We start from the raw sequence: 14,964 nt of genomic DNA on the forward strand, positions 1-14,964 counted from the left end.
GCCCCAGTATAGGTAGTATAGTGCCCCAGTATAGTTAGTATGCCCCAGCATAGCGCCCCAGTATAGCTAGTATAGTGCCCAGTATAGCTAGTATAGTGCCCCAGTACAGCCAGTATAGTGCCCAGTATGGCTAGTATAGTGCCTAGTATAGTGCCTAGTATAGCTAGTATAGTGCCTCAGTATAGCTAGTATAGTGCCCCAGTATAGGTAGTATAGTTGCCCCAGTATAGCTAGTATAGTGCCCAGTATAGCTAGTATAGTGCCCCAGTATAGCTAGTATAGTGCCCCAGTATAGCCAGTATAGTGCCCAGTATAGCCAGTATAGTGCCCAGTATGGCTAGTATAGTGCCTAGTATAGTGCCCCAGTATAGCTAGTATAGTGCCCCAATATAGCTAGTATAGTGCCCCAGTACAGCCAGTATAGTGACCAGTACGGCTAGTATAGTGCCCCAGTATAGCTAGCATAGTGCCCCAATATACCTAGTATAGTGCCCCAGTACAGCCAGTATAGTGCCCAGTACGGCTGGTATAGTGCCCAAGTATAGCTAGCATTGGGCCCCAGTATAGCTAGCATTGTGCCCCAGTATAGTAGCCCCCGCCCACACCCCTCCCCCCGCGGTCGCCTCTGCAGTTACCTTTGCTGGCCGGCGGTCTCTTTACACTCCCCTCTCTCTCTCGCCGGAGTGTGAGTCACAGCAGCGCGCCCCGCGGCTGCTGTGATGGAGAGGGAAGAAGCAGGAAAGAGAGAGCGGTTCCCATAGTAACGGCGCACCGCTACAGGAAGCCGCTCTCTCCTGCTTTCTCCCTCTCTATCACAGCAGCCGCAGGGCGCGCTGCTGTGACTCACGCTGGCAAGAGAGAGAGAAGGGGAATGTAAGAGACCAAGCGGCCGCCAAAGGTAACAGCAGCTGCGGAGGGGGACGGGCGCAGGGGGCAGGCAAGAGGACAGTCCCGCGGCCCAACTGAAAACGTCCTGCGGACCACCAGTGGGCCGCGGACCACAGGTTGGGGATCCCCACCCTAGAAGATTAGAGGCAAGGCGTTGTTGCTAATCATGTCGGGGCTGTGCAGCTTTTCTTGCAGCGTCGCTACGCAGAAGCCGTGTAAGCCGGCCTGCACTTACGCAGAGCCACAGGTTCCATGCTACTGTGCATGCGCAGCTGCGCTTGCATGTCTACTGTGCAGCCCCGATCTAGAGGAGAGTCATGCTCAGCGACGGGGGACATCTGAGTAGCAAGGGAAACCTCAATATGATCCTGAGGCTTCCCTGTCTTAAGGTGAGTATCTCATTGTAATCCCGGGCTTTGGCAACATGTGGAAAACAAATAAATGAATGACTGATAACAGGAGGTTTGTCCAATATATCCAGCAGATCAGCTCACATAACTGTTGGGCTAATATCCTGTAGTTGGCCACATGTGTACAACATTATCTGAACAACGTACTAGTTTTGAAAGTTGTGTAAATGGTTTATCGTAGTGTTGGTTGTGCACTTTGTTGGATGTGTGTAGGTAGCTTTACACGAGAAAAGGGAGATCAGCACACATGCAATGAAAAAATCAAATTGAGTGCTAGGGTCCAATTGCCCTGCCTTCAGTACCCCTCAGGCAGAAAGTCCAAACAAAAAAATGGGAGGAGCTGTACAGCAGCCCCCCGCCTTCCTTTTTAACTCTCTTTTTTAATATGATTGAATAAAGAGCTATGTTTTAGAGCTATCAATTACTTTCTGGAGGTGTTGATCCCGTTTTCTTGTTTGTAGGTAGCTTTACAGACAATTCTGAGTGAAGGAAAAAGTCAATAGATAGAGATGTGTTTTATGAAATATCTACGGTAAAACTGTCGTCATTTACCTGAGACAAAAAACTTAAAAGCTAAAAAAAAACAGATTTAACACAAAGGTGGCCATACATTTCTTGGCTTGGCAGCCTGTCCTATATCGCCCACCACGCGGTGTCCATCTTGACACAGCTTGAAGAGCCCCAGTCCTCATTTTACTTCTACGTACCCGTGCAGACGGCTGATCCTTCCACTCACCCCCGAAATCTGCTTGCCTTGACCCCGCACCGACCGCCGCATGCCTGGATGGATACATTTGTGCCAAAATCCCAACGGATCTTCTAGGCCTAAAGAAGGCGTGATAACGCACTCAAAGATGGCGACAGCATCTGACCATGACAGCGGGACTGACACAGAATTACCTGACAATCGGATTACTTTGTGGAAGTGTCTAAAGCACGTAAATATTTTGTACCAGCATTTCAGATACTGTCACAAAAGAAGATTTATTTCGTACTGGTATACCCAGCAGTGCTTAAAATCTTCCCGCCAGATGCCCCTGCCCTAACCTTTACTGCTGCAGCGGAGGGTCTCGCTTTTGCTAAGTCGGCACAAGATGGAGGAGGTAATTCAGCAACGCAGGCTGTGCACTCTCAATGCTTACGAAGGGACTGGTCCTTGGAACCCTTGCCAAAATCACCACAGCTACAAAATATTGACGACACTGAGCAGCAAAAAGACACTATGGCCTTGAAAGATGACAAATGGGCCTGAATTGTGGCATAGCGTTACCCTTGCTTCAGATGACTGGGTGGGGGTCTAGTCTTGGGAAAAGAGGTGAATGGTCGTGGTCAAGCATACAGTGGGCGTGGTCATGGGTGGGGCCAAATATACATGACTTTAGCAGTGCTGTAAAAGGTCTGCTGGGTAAGTTTGAGCTCTGCCGTAGTGTATCCCCCAAAAATAGCATTTCACCAAAAAGACACGTAATCTGGTAGAAGTTCCTCCAAAATACAGATAATATGGCAGTGGTTCCCCCAAAATAGACAATGTGGCAGCAGCAGTTACCCCAACATACACATAATCTGGAAGCAGTTCCCCAAAATACGCGAAACCTGGCAGTGGATCACCCAAAATACACGTAACAACCAAAATACATATAATTTGGCAGCAATGGTCCCCCAAACATACACGTAATCTGGCAGCAGCCGTTCCCCTAACAAACACATAATCTGGCAGCTGTTCCCCAAAATACACTTAGTCTGTTAACAGCGGTTCCACAAAAATGCAGGTAATCTGACAGCAGTTCACCTAAAATAGGTACCTCCAGCATAGGTAGCCAGGTCTATAGGTGTACCCAGTGTAAGTAGCCATGAGTATAGTAGTCCCCAGTATATGTAGCCAGAGGTATAGGTGCCCAGTATATGTAACCAGAGGCGGCTGGCAGGACTTACCTCTTCCTCGTTCCGGCGCGAGAGGGAGCACTCCACTGCCACTAGTCTGGTCTGGTCTAGACCAGAGCAGCAGCACTCAGAACTTACCCGGCGCTTGGATTGAGGAAGAAGTAAGTCCCACCCGCTGCCAGCCGCGGCAAATTTTTGTTCTGGAGGGGAGCCCCAAGGTGAGGGAAGGGGGGAGACGTCCCCCCCCCCCCTACATAGGCCTAAGTGATGCTAGACACTTTTTATGGGTACCTAGGTCAAATGATGTTAGTGCATTTTTGAGGGCCAGCAGGCATTAGTGTGTCACTGAAAAGGGCGGTTTTATACTTTTTTTTTTCAGTTTACTTCAGTTGTATTTTTTATTGATTTTTTTTTAAAAGAAGAAACAGTACAGCATAGAGCATATACAAGTAGTTATCATTGGATAATCAATGTCTTGTGACAAATTAGATTACAGCAATATTTTACAGAAGAGAATAACCATCGAGACATCAATTAATATAACCGTACAATTTTTGGTGCCTTATCGTTGGGCTGTTTGAGAAGAAAACCAGTTACTCTATGCTGTATGAGAGAGAGGGAGAAGGAAAGAAAGAAAGAGAAAGGTAGAAAGGAGAGAAAGATAACTGTCTCCACCCAGGCCCCCCCCCCCCCCCCCCCCCCCCCCCCCAGCGCCCTCCTGTAGCTCAAACTTGTACGAGCTCAATCTAGGGTAGGTATAAAGCTGGAGTTTGTAGCATCCGTGCTTTTGTCTTTCCATAGTTCTAACTAGAGTTTACTTATGTTTAGTAAGGGTATTTTCTTCTAGCTTCCCAAGGAGCAATAGACCTGGATCCAAAGGGGGCATAGTTTGTAGTAATCTATTAATCACTGATCGTAAATCCTTCCAAAAGGAAACAATTAGAGGGCATGTCCAAAAAATATGTATGAAGGAGCCCAGCTCCGTGTGGCATCTCCAGAACCGCTCTCACGAATGCTCTAACCAATGCATACGTTCAGGAGGGAAGTATGCTCTATGCAAAAATTTGGTTTGCATCAACTGATCTTTGGCCGAAATAACTGAAGTAGGATAAAGTTCCAGTATTTCATCCCAATCGTCCCTATCCAGGTCCATTACATCCTGTTGCCATTTGTTTAAGCATTTATCAAGTCTATTATTGTTTAGTGTTAGGAGAGCTGTGTAGACAGGATCTTCTCAAAAAATTAGCATATTGTGATAAAGTTCATTATTTTCTGTAATGTACTGATAAACATTATACTTTCATATATTTTAGATTCAAATACACACAACTGAAGTAGTTCAAGCCTTTTGTTGTTTTATTATTGATGATTTTGGCATACAGCTTATGAAAACCCAAATTTCCTATCTCAAAAAATTAGCATATTTCATCCGACCAATAAAAGAAAAGTGTTTTTAAAACAAAAAAAGTCAACCTCCAAATAATTATGTTCAGTTATGCACTCAATACTTGGTCGGGAATCCTTTTGCAGAAATGACTGCTTCAATGCGGCGTGGCATGGAGGCAATCAGCCTGTGACACTGCTCAGGTGTTATGGAGGCCCAGGATGCTCCGATAGCGGCCTTAAGCTCATCCAGAAGGTTGGTTCTTGCGTCTCTCAACTTTCTGTTCACAATATCCCACAGATTCTCTATGGAGTTCAGGTCAGGAGAGTTGGCAGGCCAATTGAGCACAGTAATACCATGGTCATTAAACCATTTACCAGTGGTTTTGGCACTGTGAGCAGGTGCCAGGTCGTGCTGAAAAATGAAATCTTCATCACCATAAAGCTTTTCAGCAGATGGAAGCATGAACCCACTTTTGAACCAGAAACAGCGGCAGAAGCGCCTGACCTGGGCTGCAGAGTAGCAGCACTGGACTGTTGCTCAGTGGTCCAAAGTACTTTTTTTGGATGAAAGCAACTTTTGCATGTCATTCGGAAATCAAGGTGCCAGAGTCTGGAGGAAGACTGGGGAGAGGGAAATGCCAAAATGCCTGAAGTCCAGTGTCTAGTACCCACAGTCAGTGATGGTCTGGTTTGCCATGTCAGCTGCTGGTGTTGGTCCACTGTGTTTTATCAAGGGCAGGGTAAATGCAGCTAGCTATCAGGAGATTTTGGAGCACGTCATGCTTCCACCTGCTGAAAAGCTTTATGGAGATGAAGATTTCATTTTTCAGCACGACCTGGCACCTGCTCACAGTGCCAAAACCACTGGTAAATGATTTACTGACCATGGTATTACTGTGCTCAATTGGCCTGCCAACTTTCCTGACCTGAACCCCATAGAGAATCTGTGGGATATTGTGAAGAGAAAGTTGAGAGACGCAAGACCCAACACTCTGGATGAGCTTAAGGCCGCTATCGAAGCATCCTGGGCCTCCATAACACCTGAGCAGTGCCACAGGCTGATTGCCTCCATGCCACGCCGCATTGAAGCAGTAATTTCTGCAAAAGGATTCCCAACCAAGTATTGAGTGCATAACTGAACATAATTATTGGAAGGTTGACTTTTTTTTGTTTTGAAAACACTTTTCTTTTATTGGTCGGATGAAATATGCTAATTTTTTGAGATAGGAAATTTGGGTTTTCATGAGCTGTATGCCAAAATCATCAATATTAAAACAATAAAAGGCTTGAATTACTTCAGTTGTGTGTATTTGAATCTAAAATATATGAAAGTCCAATGTTTATCAGTACATTACAGAAAATAATGAACTTTATCACAATATGCTAATTTTTTGAGAAGATCCTGTATAGCCGATAGTGTTTTAGGTAAATCTCTAGTCAGGAGGAGCTGCTCCAGATCATCACTACTTAGTGTAGGAGGGCATCTACCAAATTGTGAGCTATGGGCATGGCACAACTGGAGATATCTGAATAAGTGGGTGTTTGGGAGATTATACTGAGATTTAAGAGTATCAAAGGGTAGGATGCAGTGTTCTTACTGGATATGTGCTAATATTTTGATACCATGACTAGCCCATATTATAGGGTCTGGAATAGTTTGAAAGTATTTAAGTTACGGGTTGCCCCATAAAGGGGTGTATGGAGAAAGTGTATTGTCCTTTGCCAGTGGGGTTCTAGCCCCCCTCCATGCCTTCCACGTTGTCACCATAGCACCCAACTGTGCCTCTTTCGGAGGGACAGTCCCTCTTTGGGAGCCCTGTCCCTCTTTCCTCCTCATTTGTCCCTCTTTCTATGTAAATATATATATATTTCTCTACTAAAAATGTGTTTGATTGACTCTTAACCCTTATTCCCATCCTTTAAATTGATATATTACTAATTTTAATATGTTAACTAGAAGGAAAATGAACCAGGATAGAAAGGACCAGTGTGGTTTGATTATAAAACAAAATATTTTTCTATTAAAATATTTATGGTGTGCGTGACTAGGGGTGTGATCAGGGGTGTGGCTTAAATGTCCCTCTTTCTCATCTCAAAAAGTTGGGAGGTATGGCCTGTGTAATGTTTAGAGTAGTCCTGGGACCTCTATAGGGTAGTTTAGTCAATTGTTCATATGAATCAAGTATTGCTACTTCTGTAGTAATTGCTGGATTGTGATCATCTTGTGAGAAAACCACCATCTGATTATCACAAGTAGAGAAGCCCAATAGTACTTTTGTAAGTGATGCATTGCTTACCCTCCTCTATTTTTAGGAAGTTGTAAGATATCTAGAGTTACATAGTTACAGTTATTTGGGATGAAAAAAGACATACGTCTATCGAGTTCAACCAGAACCTGGTTACGTGGTTGTTTAATGGCCCAGATAAATCAAAGAAGAATAGTATCCAATCTACGGTAGAGTTTTGTTGGTAGACAAATTGGATATTGTCGGAAAAAAATATGTGAATTTAGGTAGGAAAATCATTTTAATTAAAGTTAATGGGATTTTTCCCCAGATTTTACATTTGGCTTCTAGCGATTGTATGACAGGATCAATGTTTAAGGTCTGATATGTTTGAATATCCTTAGTAATCTGCACCCCAAGGTATTTAACCTCCTTGCCGGTTTTCCCGACCTGAGCTCGGGGTAGAAAAAAGAAGCTATTAGCGGTGATCCCGAGCTCAGGTCGGGGTAGGCATTGCAGAGCTTTACCTGTCAGTTGTGGAGTCCCGCGCGCGATCTCGCTGCGCAGCGGGACTCCAGCCTCTCTCCCCGGCAGTGTGGGGTCTTTCCCTGGCCGCCGGGATCCCCCATGTCCCCGCTATTCTTCCGGGGACCCGGCAGCCAGTTGGAGCAGCGCAGCCGTGGTGGTGGTGGCAGCAGAGCGGTGGTGGCAGCGTGACGTCATCGGGGGCGGGGCTAATATTGAAAACGAACTTCTCTATATTAGAGAAATATAGAGAAGTTCGTTTATATGTATATTAGCGCCATCTTGTGGGCAAAGAGAAAACTGCAGCACAGGAGCCCAGGAAGGTACATTTTTTTTTATTTTGCTGCAGATCTCCCTGCCAGAATGATTTTTTTCAGGTTTTAGGGTCTGAAAGAGTGGAAAAAAAATTGCACCGCTTTTAGACCCTAAAATCTGGAAAGAATCAGACCGCCAAGGAGGTTAAATTATGCGACAGGTTTTAGTAGGCAGTTTGGGGCAGTTCCCAGATGAGGGAGGGGATCAAGATAGAATAGTATTGATTTTGGCCGGTTTATTTTAATTTTAGTGCATGTCTGCACTATTCACGTTACAGGGCCTGAATTAGGACACCTACGTTTACCTGGGTACTTCTACGCAGTGTCGGTGACTAAGCAAAATAATGCATTCCTTTGTGAACTAAGATCCCGACTTTTAACTTAGCTGTAGGGATAACAGTGGTGCCTAACAGGAGTGAATCTGTGAATGCATTTGTTTGAACATTTGCATGGGAGTGTGCAAAGAGTTACTGATTTTTGCTATTTTTCTGGCCACACCCTCTTTAGCACCTCCCTTTTTTAAATTACTTATTTAAATGTCCTAACTAGAGGTGATGTGCCTGGATTTATGGGTTTGTTTTTTTTCTTGTTACGGACCCTTGTGGTCAGGGTTTTAATCTAGTGCACTCCCTCCTTCCCCTGTTTGTGTTTTTTTGTCAGCATGCACACAGCTTATACTGGTCTATGTGCATTGTGCGCATGGATACATTACGTTAGCTCCCTTGTGTGATTGGTTTGATGCACTATCTGTCCCAGGAGAGGACGTCCGGATGTGTGCTCCCAATCCCTAGATAGGTTTGATGCAATTAATGTTTGCATGTCTGCACTATGAAGGTTACAGGGCCAGAGTTAGGACACCTACGTTTACCTGGGTACTTCTGCGCAGTGTAGGTGACTAAGCAAAAGAATGCATTCCTTTGTGAACTAAGACCCCGGCTTTTAACTTGGCTGTAGGGAGAACAGTGGTGCCTGGATGAGTGAATCTGTGAATGCATTTGTTAGAACATTTGCATACGAGTGTGCAAAGAGTTACTGATTTTTGCTATTTTAATTCCTGACATCATTCCTAAGGTATTAAATAGATTAAGGGCAGCAGTTAGAGATTGTGCCGGGTCGTTAAGGTATAGAACAGCCTTTCTCAACCTTTTTACCTTGGAGGAACCCTGTAAATAACTTTTGGATCTCAAGGAACCCCTGCAATCAATTTTTTGTTCTCGAGGAACCCCTACATTTATTTTTCAGGAGGCATGGTCTTTAAGTAGGTTAGGCTGCTAATTTCACTATCTCCTATTACACTGCCATTCATTATACTGTCTCCTGACCCCCGAATTTAGTGCTTCTTGTTACAGTACCACCTATTATAGTGTTCTCTATTATGCTTCCCCCACGATGGGGTAAAATGCCAAGGAACCCCTGCAGAGTCCTCAAGGAACCCTGGGGTTCCAGGGAACCCTGGTTGAGAAAGCCTGGTATAGAAGGACATCATCGGCATAGAGTAATATCTTTTCTTCAAAATTGCCAATTCTAAGGCCCTGGACAGAGGTAGTTTGTCTGATATAGGCTGCTATGGGCTCCATAGCAAGGGCAAAAAGCATTGGTGAGACTGCACAGCCTTGTCTTGTGCCTCTTTCAAGGCAGAAGGGACGCAATATATTACTTCCTTTTTTAATCTTTGCTGTGGGGTTATCATATAAGAGTTAGATCCACTTTATGAATTTTTCTCCAAAGCCAAATTTACGCAGAACAGCCCATGACTATCTCCATTCTACGGAGTCAAAGGCTTTTTCCGCATCTAGAGAAACAACTCTTTGCCCTTGGTTGGAGTGTGAGATTTGTATGTTTGCGAAAAGTCTATGAATAATAATGTCCGTTCCCTTGCCAGGCATAAAGCCTGACTGATCTTTGGTGAATTAATTTAGTAATTATCTTATTTAAGCGAGTTGCCAGTACATTAGCTAGTATTTTTGCATCTACGTTTAGTAAGGCTAAAGGCCTGTATGATGAACAAAGGAAAGGATCTTTGTCCGGTTTAGGTATTATTATGATGAGCGCTTCAGACATGGAGGGAGGGAAAGACCCCCTGGCAAACAACCGTTGAAGTGTACTTTTAAGTTTCGGGGGCCAAAATCTTGGTGTACTGCTTGTATAGCTCTACCGGGAACCCATCCAGCCTAGGAGTTTTCCTAGTTTGCATGTCTGCAATTGCGTCGGAGATTTCATCGAGCGATAGGGGAGCTTCTAGGGCATGAAGATCATCAGTTGATAGAATAGGTATAGTAATACCTTCTAGATAATTATCGATGTCATCATCAGAGTGTGTAAGTCTGCTAGAGTACAGTTGCTGATAAAATTTAAGGAAAGCCTCATTAATTTCCACTGGGTCTGTGGTGACAGACTGATCATCTAGTTTTAGTGATGGAATGGCACCCGCACTAGAACGGTCCCTGGACAGCCACGCCAGCATGCTTCCATTTCTATCTCCTTGCTCAAATACTATCTGCTTTTGTTCGAGTAGGCTCTTTTGGGTTACACTGATTCTATATATTTCTAGCTCCTGTAACGCAAGTTGCCAGTTTCTGTAAATAGTTGAGTCTGCAGATTGTGTGTACTCAGCTTCTAGTTGCATGGCCTTCTGTTCCTTCCACTGTATCAAGGCCTTCGCCTGAGATCGAGCCACCCCAATAGCTTCCATGTAATGGCCCGAGGACTGCCTTGCTAGCATCCCATTCAATTTGGGGAGATGAGGAGTCTAAATTATGTTTAATTATTATTAAAGCCCTCTCATTTGGGTGTTTCCACCTTCAAACATCAGTTAGATTACATGTGTCAATCCAACGGGCAAAGTCCATGGTATATCTGCTAGAACTTTTCAACCTATCCACTGCTGTGTCATGAATTAAATTGAATTCTCTGCATAAAATAATTTTAGATGTGGTTATTTGAGTCACTAGCGTCATGACAGTGACTGATTGATTTGTGATTGACAGGTGATTACAGGGGAGAATAGATGTTTACAGTACACAGGGGGGGGGGGGGTCTGGGGAGGATCTGAGGGGAGGGGGGGTAATCAGGAGCCCCCAGGGGGCAGTTTAGGACCTAATCGAAAAAATAGCGTTGACAGATTAACCACTTGCCGACCACTCACTACCTATGGGCGGCGGAAATGTGGCATGCCCAGGACCACGTAACGCCGATGGGCGTCGGGTCCTGTGTCTCTTTCTGGCTGGGGATCGCGCGCATCACAGCATCCGCCGGCAATAGGCTCCGCCCACCCACGTCAACCCGCCGGCCGTTCGGAAGCACTGGCGGGTTGTTAACCCCTCGATCGCCACGTTACAAGCGTATAATATGCTTTGTAATGTATACAAAGCATATTATACAGGCTGCCTCCTGCCCTGGTGGTCCCAGTGATCGAGGGACCACCAGGGCAGGCTGCAGCCCTCCCTGTCTGCACCCTAGCACACTGATCTGCCCCCCGCCCCCTGATCGCCCACGGCACCCCTCAGACCCCCCCCCCTGCCCACCCCCCAGAACCCTGTTTGCACCCAATCACCCCCCTAATCACCCATCAATCACTCCCTGTCACAGGGACAACTTGATTACATAGTTACATAGTTATTTTGGTTGAAAAAAGACATACGTCCATCAAGTTCAACCAGTATAAAGTACAACTCCAGCCTGCTCCCTCACATATCCCTGTTGATCCAGAGGAAGGCGAAAAAACCCTTACAAGGCATGGTCCAATTAGCCCCAAAAGGGAAAAATTCCTTCCCGACTCCAGATGGCAATCAGATAAAATCCCTGGATCAACATCATTAGGCATTACCTAGTAATTGTAGCCATGGATGTCTTTCAACGCAAGGAAAGCATCTAAGCCTCCTTTAAATGCAGGTATAGAGTTTGCCATAACGACTTCCTGTGGCAATGCATTCCACATCTTAATCACTCTTACTGTAAAGAACCCTTTCCTAAATAAATGGCTAAAACGTTTTTCCTCCATGCGCAGATCATGTCCTCTAGTCCTTTGAGAAGGCCTAGGGACAAAAAGCTCATCCGCCAGGCTATTATATTGCCCTCTGATGTATTTATACATGTTAATTAGATCACCTCTAAGGCGTCTTTTCTCTAGACTAAATAAACCCAGTTTATCTAACCTTTCTTGGTAAGCATCCATCCCACGTATCAATTTTGTTGCTCGTCTCTGCACCTGCTCTAAAACTGCAATATCTTTTTTGTAATGTGGTGCCCAGAACTGAATTCCATATTCCAGATGTGGCCTTACTAGAGAGTTAAACAGGGGCAATATTATGCTAGCATCTCGAGTTTTTTTTTTCCCTTTTAATGCATCCCAAAATTTTGTTAGCTTTAGCTGCAGCGGCTTGGCATTGAGTACGATTATTTAACTTGTTGTCGATGAGTACTCCTAAGTTCTTCTCCAAGTTTGATGTCCCCAACTGTATCCCATTTATTTTGTATGGTGCTAGACCATTGGTACGACCAAAATGCATGACTTTACATTTTTCAACATTGAATTTTATCTGCCATGTATGTGCCCATATAGCCATCCTATCCAGATCCTGTTGCAATATGACACTATCTTCCTGAGAGTTGATGATTCTGCACAATTTTGTATCATCTGCAAAAATAGCAACATTGCTCACTACTGCATCTACTAGGTCATTAATAAATAAATTGAAGAACACTGGACCCAGTACAGACCCCTGTGGGACCCCACTGCTAACAGTCTCCCATTTTGAGTACGATCCATTGACCACAACTCTTTGTTTTCTGTCCATTAGCCAGTTCCCTATCCATGCACACAGACTCTTCCCCAGTCCTTGCATCCTCAACTTTAGCACCGGACTTTTGTGGGGAACAGTGTCGAAGGCCTTTGCAAAGTCCAAGTATATCACATCTACAGCATTCCCAATATCCATATTAGCGTTCACTACCTCATAAAAGCTGAGCATGTTAGTCAAACAGGACCTGTCTTTAGTAAACCCATGTTGATGCTGAGAAATAAGATTATTTTCTACTATGAAGTCATGTATAGTATCTTTTAGTAACCCTTCAAATAATTTGCATACAACTGATGTTAAGCTTACAGGTCTATAATTTCCTGGATCTGATTTTTTGCCCTTCTTAAATAATGGGAAAATGTGGGCTGTACGCCAATCCACTGGGACTCTGCCAGTTGAAAGAGTCACAAAAGATAAGATAAAGGGGTTTATCTATAACTGAACTTAATACCCTTAGGACCCGTGGATGCATGCCATCCTGGCCAGGTGCCTTGTCTATTTTTAATTTATTTAGTCTTGTATTCACTTCTTCCTGCGTGAAGTATTTAATATAACAGTTAGAAGATTGAGACTCTTCTGTCTCTGTAATTTGCAACAGTGCTGTTTCCATTGTGAAGACCGAAGCAAAGAAAGCATTTAATAACTCTGCCTTACCTTGGTCATCCACCATTGAGTTCCCACCCTCATCCTTTAGGAGTCCTATACAGTCAACCTTTCTTTTTTTGGAGTTGATGTACTTGCAAAACTTTTTGGGGTTAGATTTGATATCCCTAGCGATTTGATTTTCAGCTTCGATCTTTGCCAGGCTAATTTCTGTTTTACAATTTTTATTGCACTCCTTATAATTGCTTAGTGCAGTATGAGGGATTGAAGTGTGGACACTCACCACCGAGGTTTTCCCATGTATAACACATCGGAAAATCCAAGAAGAATACATTGTTCATTGTGTCCAATAGGAAGTCAGCCTACGACGTCCGCCGCAGGACTGTATATCCCTTCTTCAATCAAAAAGCACAACTGCCAGCCCACATACTCAGCATAGCGTAGGGGAATGGCGCCGACCAATAGGATAAGCCCACAAGCTTGTATGGAGAATTTCTCTCCAATAGCATCTGTGCCGACACCGTCCGCCGCAAAGCAGGCAAGGGGACACATGATCGGACTCCTCCGTATCACATTTCTCCCTTAACCAAAGCCTACAGCGTCCGCTCGTGAACACCGCCGCCGTCCACCAATAGAAATAGGTAAGGAGTCACGTGATCGGGTACTTCCATATCATATGCTCCCGCCATCCAATGAGGGCTCAATGCCCTTCACTCCACGGCAGGCAGATCGCAAAACAATAAACATATACACGTGGTGTGAACGTATTTCAAACGGGCGAATACTGGGGCGAAACGGTCAAACATATACACTGCATATGTAAATTAGCCATATGCTCATGTGGGGGGCGGGTTGCACATACATCTATTGTCAGGGGACATGAAAATGGCAAAGTGCGAAGCATAGTGACACAATATTGTCACATAACCACAGAAAGTATAAAAACAATACTTTACAAGTTGCTTGGCCCCTCTATCCAAAAAAACATCATCCCTGTGGAAAAAAAGAAGCGACATAATTATGGAGCTCTATTACATCTTTAAATTAAGTTTGTTAGATCATAATCCCTATTAAGACCCTTAGGTATTAAAGTATCGAGTTTATTTATCCAATAATTTTCCCTTATTGCTAAAAGTTTCTCCCTATTCCCCCCTCTCTGTGGATATGGTATCCCTTCAATCACCTGTACCCTTAATTGTGACAATGAGTGATTGTGTGTACAAAAATGTTCAGAGACCGATAGATCCATATTCCTATTTCGGATATTGGATTTATGGGAAGCCATGCGATCTTTGATAGCCTGGGTGGTCTTGCCCACATAACGCAGCCCGCAGGGACATTTTAATAAATAACAATTTTGGAGTCACAATTAAAACGCCCTCTAATTTTAAATTTAGTCCCCCGACTGGGGTGGGTAAAAGTGTCCCCCCTGGCTATGTAGCTGCATAGATGGCAATTTAAGCATGGATAGGCTCCATTGTTCCCGTTTACAGTCTCTCTCTCTGGACCCAAGTCATTATTGACCAATTTATCCCGAAGGGATGGGGCTTTCTTTCAAGGATCGTTACCAGGCCCACTGCAGGTCCGTCCATAGCGGTTAGGGTTGCCCCAGGGTTATTGAACATATGCGGGAGGCACATAACAGTGATGTAACAAAATTGAGGTTTTGGGGCCTAGAACAAGTTGTACATGACAGGAGGGGTGGGGATTGGCACCGTAAACTCTTACAGAGTGAGAGCTATTGGATATCATACTGCGGTGGGACTTTTGGGCTTAAATGAAAAGAATAACTTGGCTGTATTTATCTGTATGATGGGTTTGTGTTTGTTAATTTTAATTTTATTAGTACCTTGCTCATTGATATCTCTCCTTTAACTTTTCTCATTACTGGATTATTATTAGATGTGCAATAGATCTCGGACTGACGGTCCAC

This window comes from Hyperolius riggenbachi, chromosome 11 (assembly GCF_040937935.1).
Source record: "Hyperolius riggenbachi isolate aHypRig1 chromosome 11, aHypRig1.pri, whole genome shotgun sequence".
Classification (NCBI taxonomy): Eukaryota; Metazoa; Chordata; class Amphibia; order Anura; family Hyperoliidae; genus Hyperolius; species Hyperolius riggenbachi.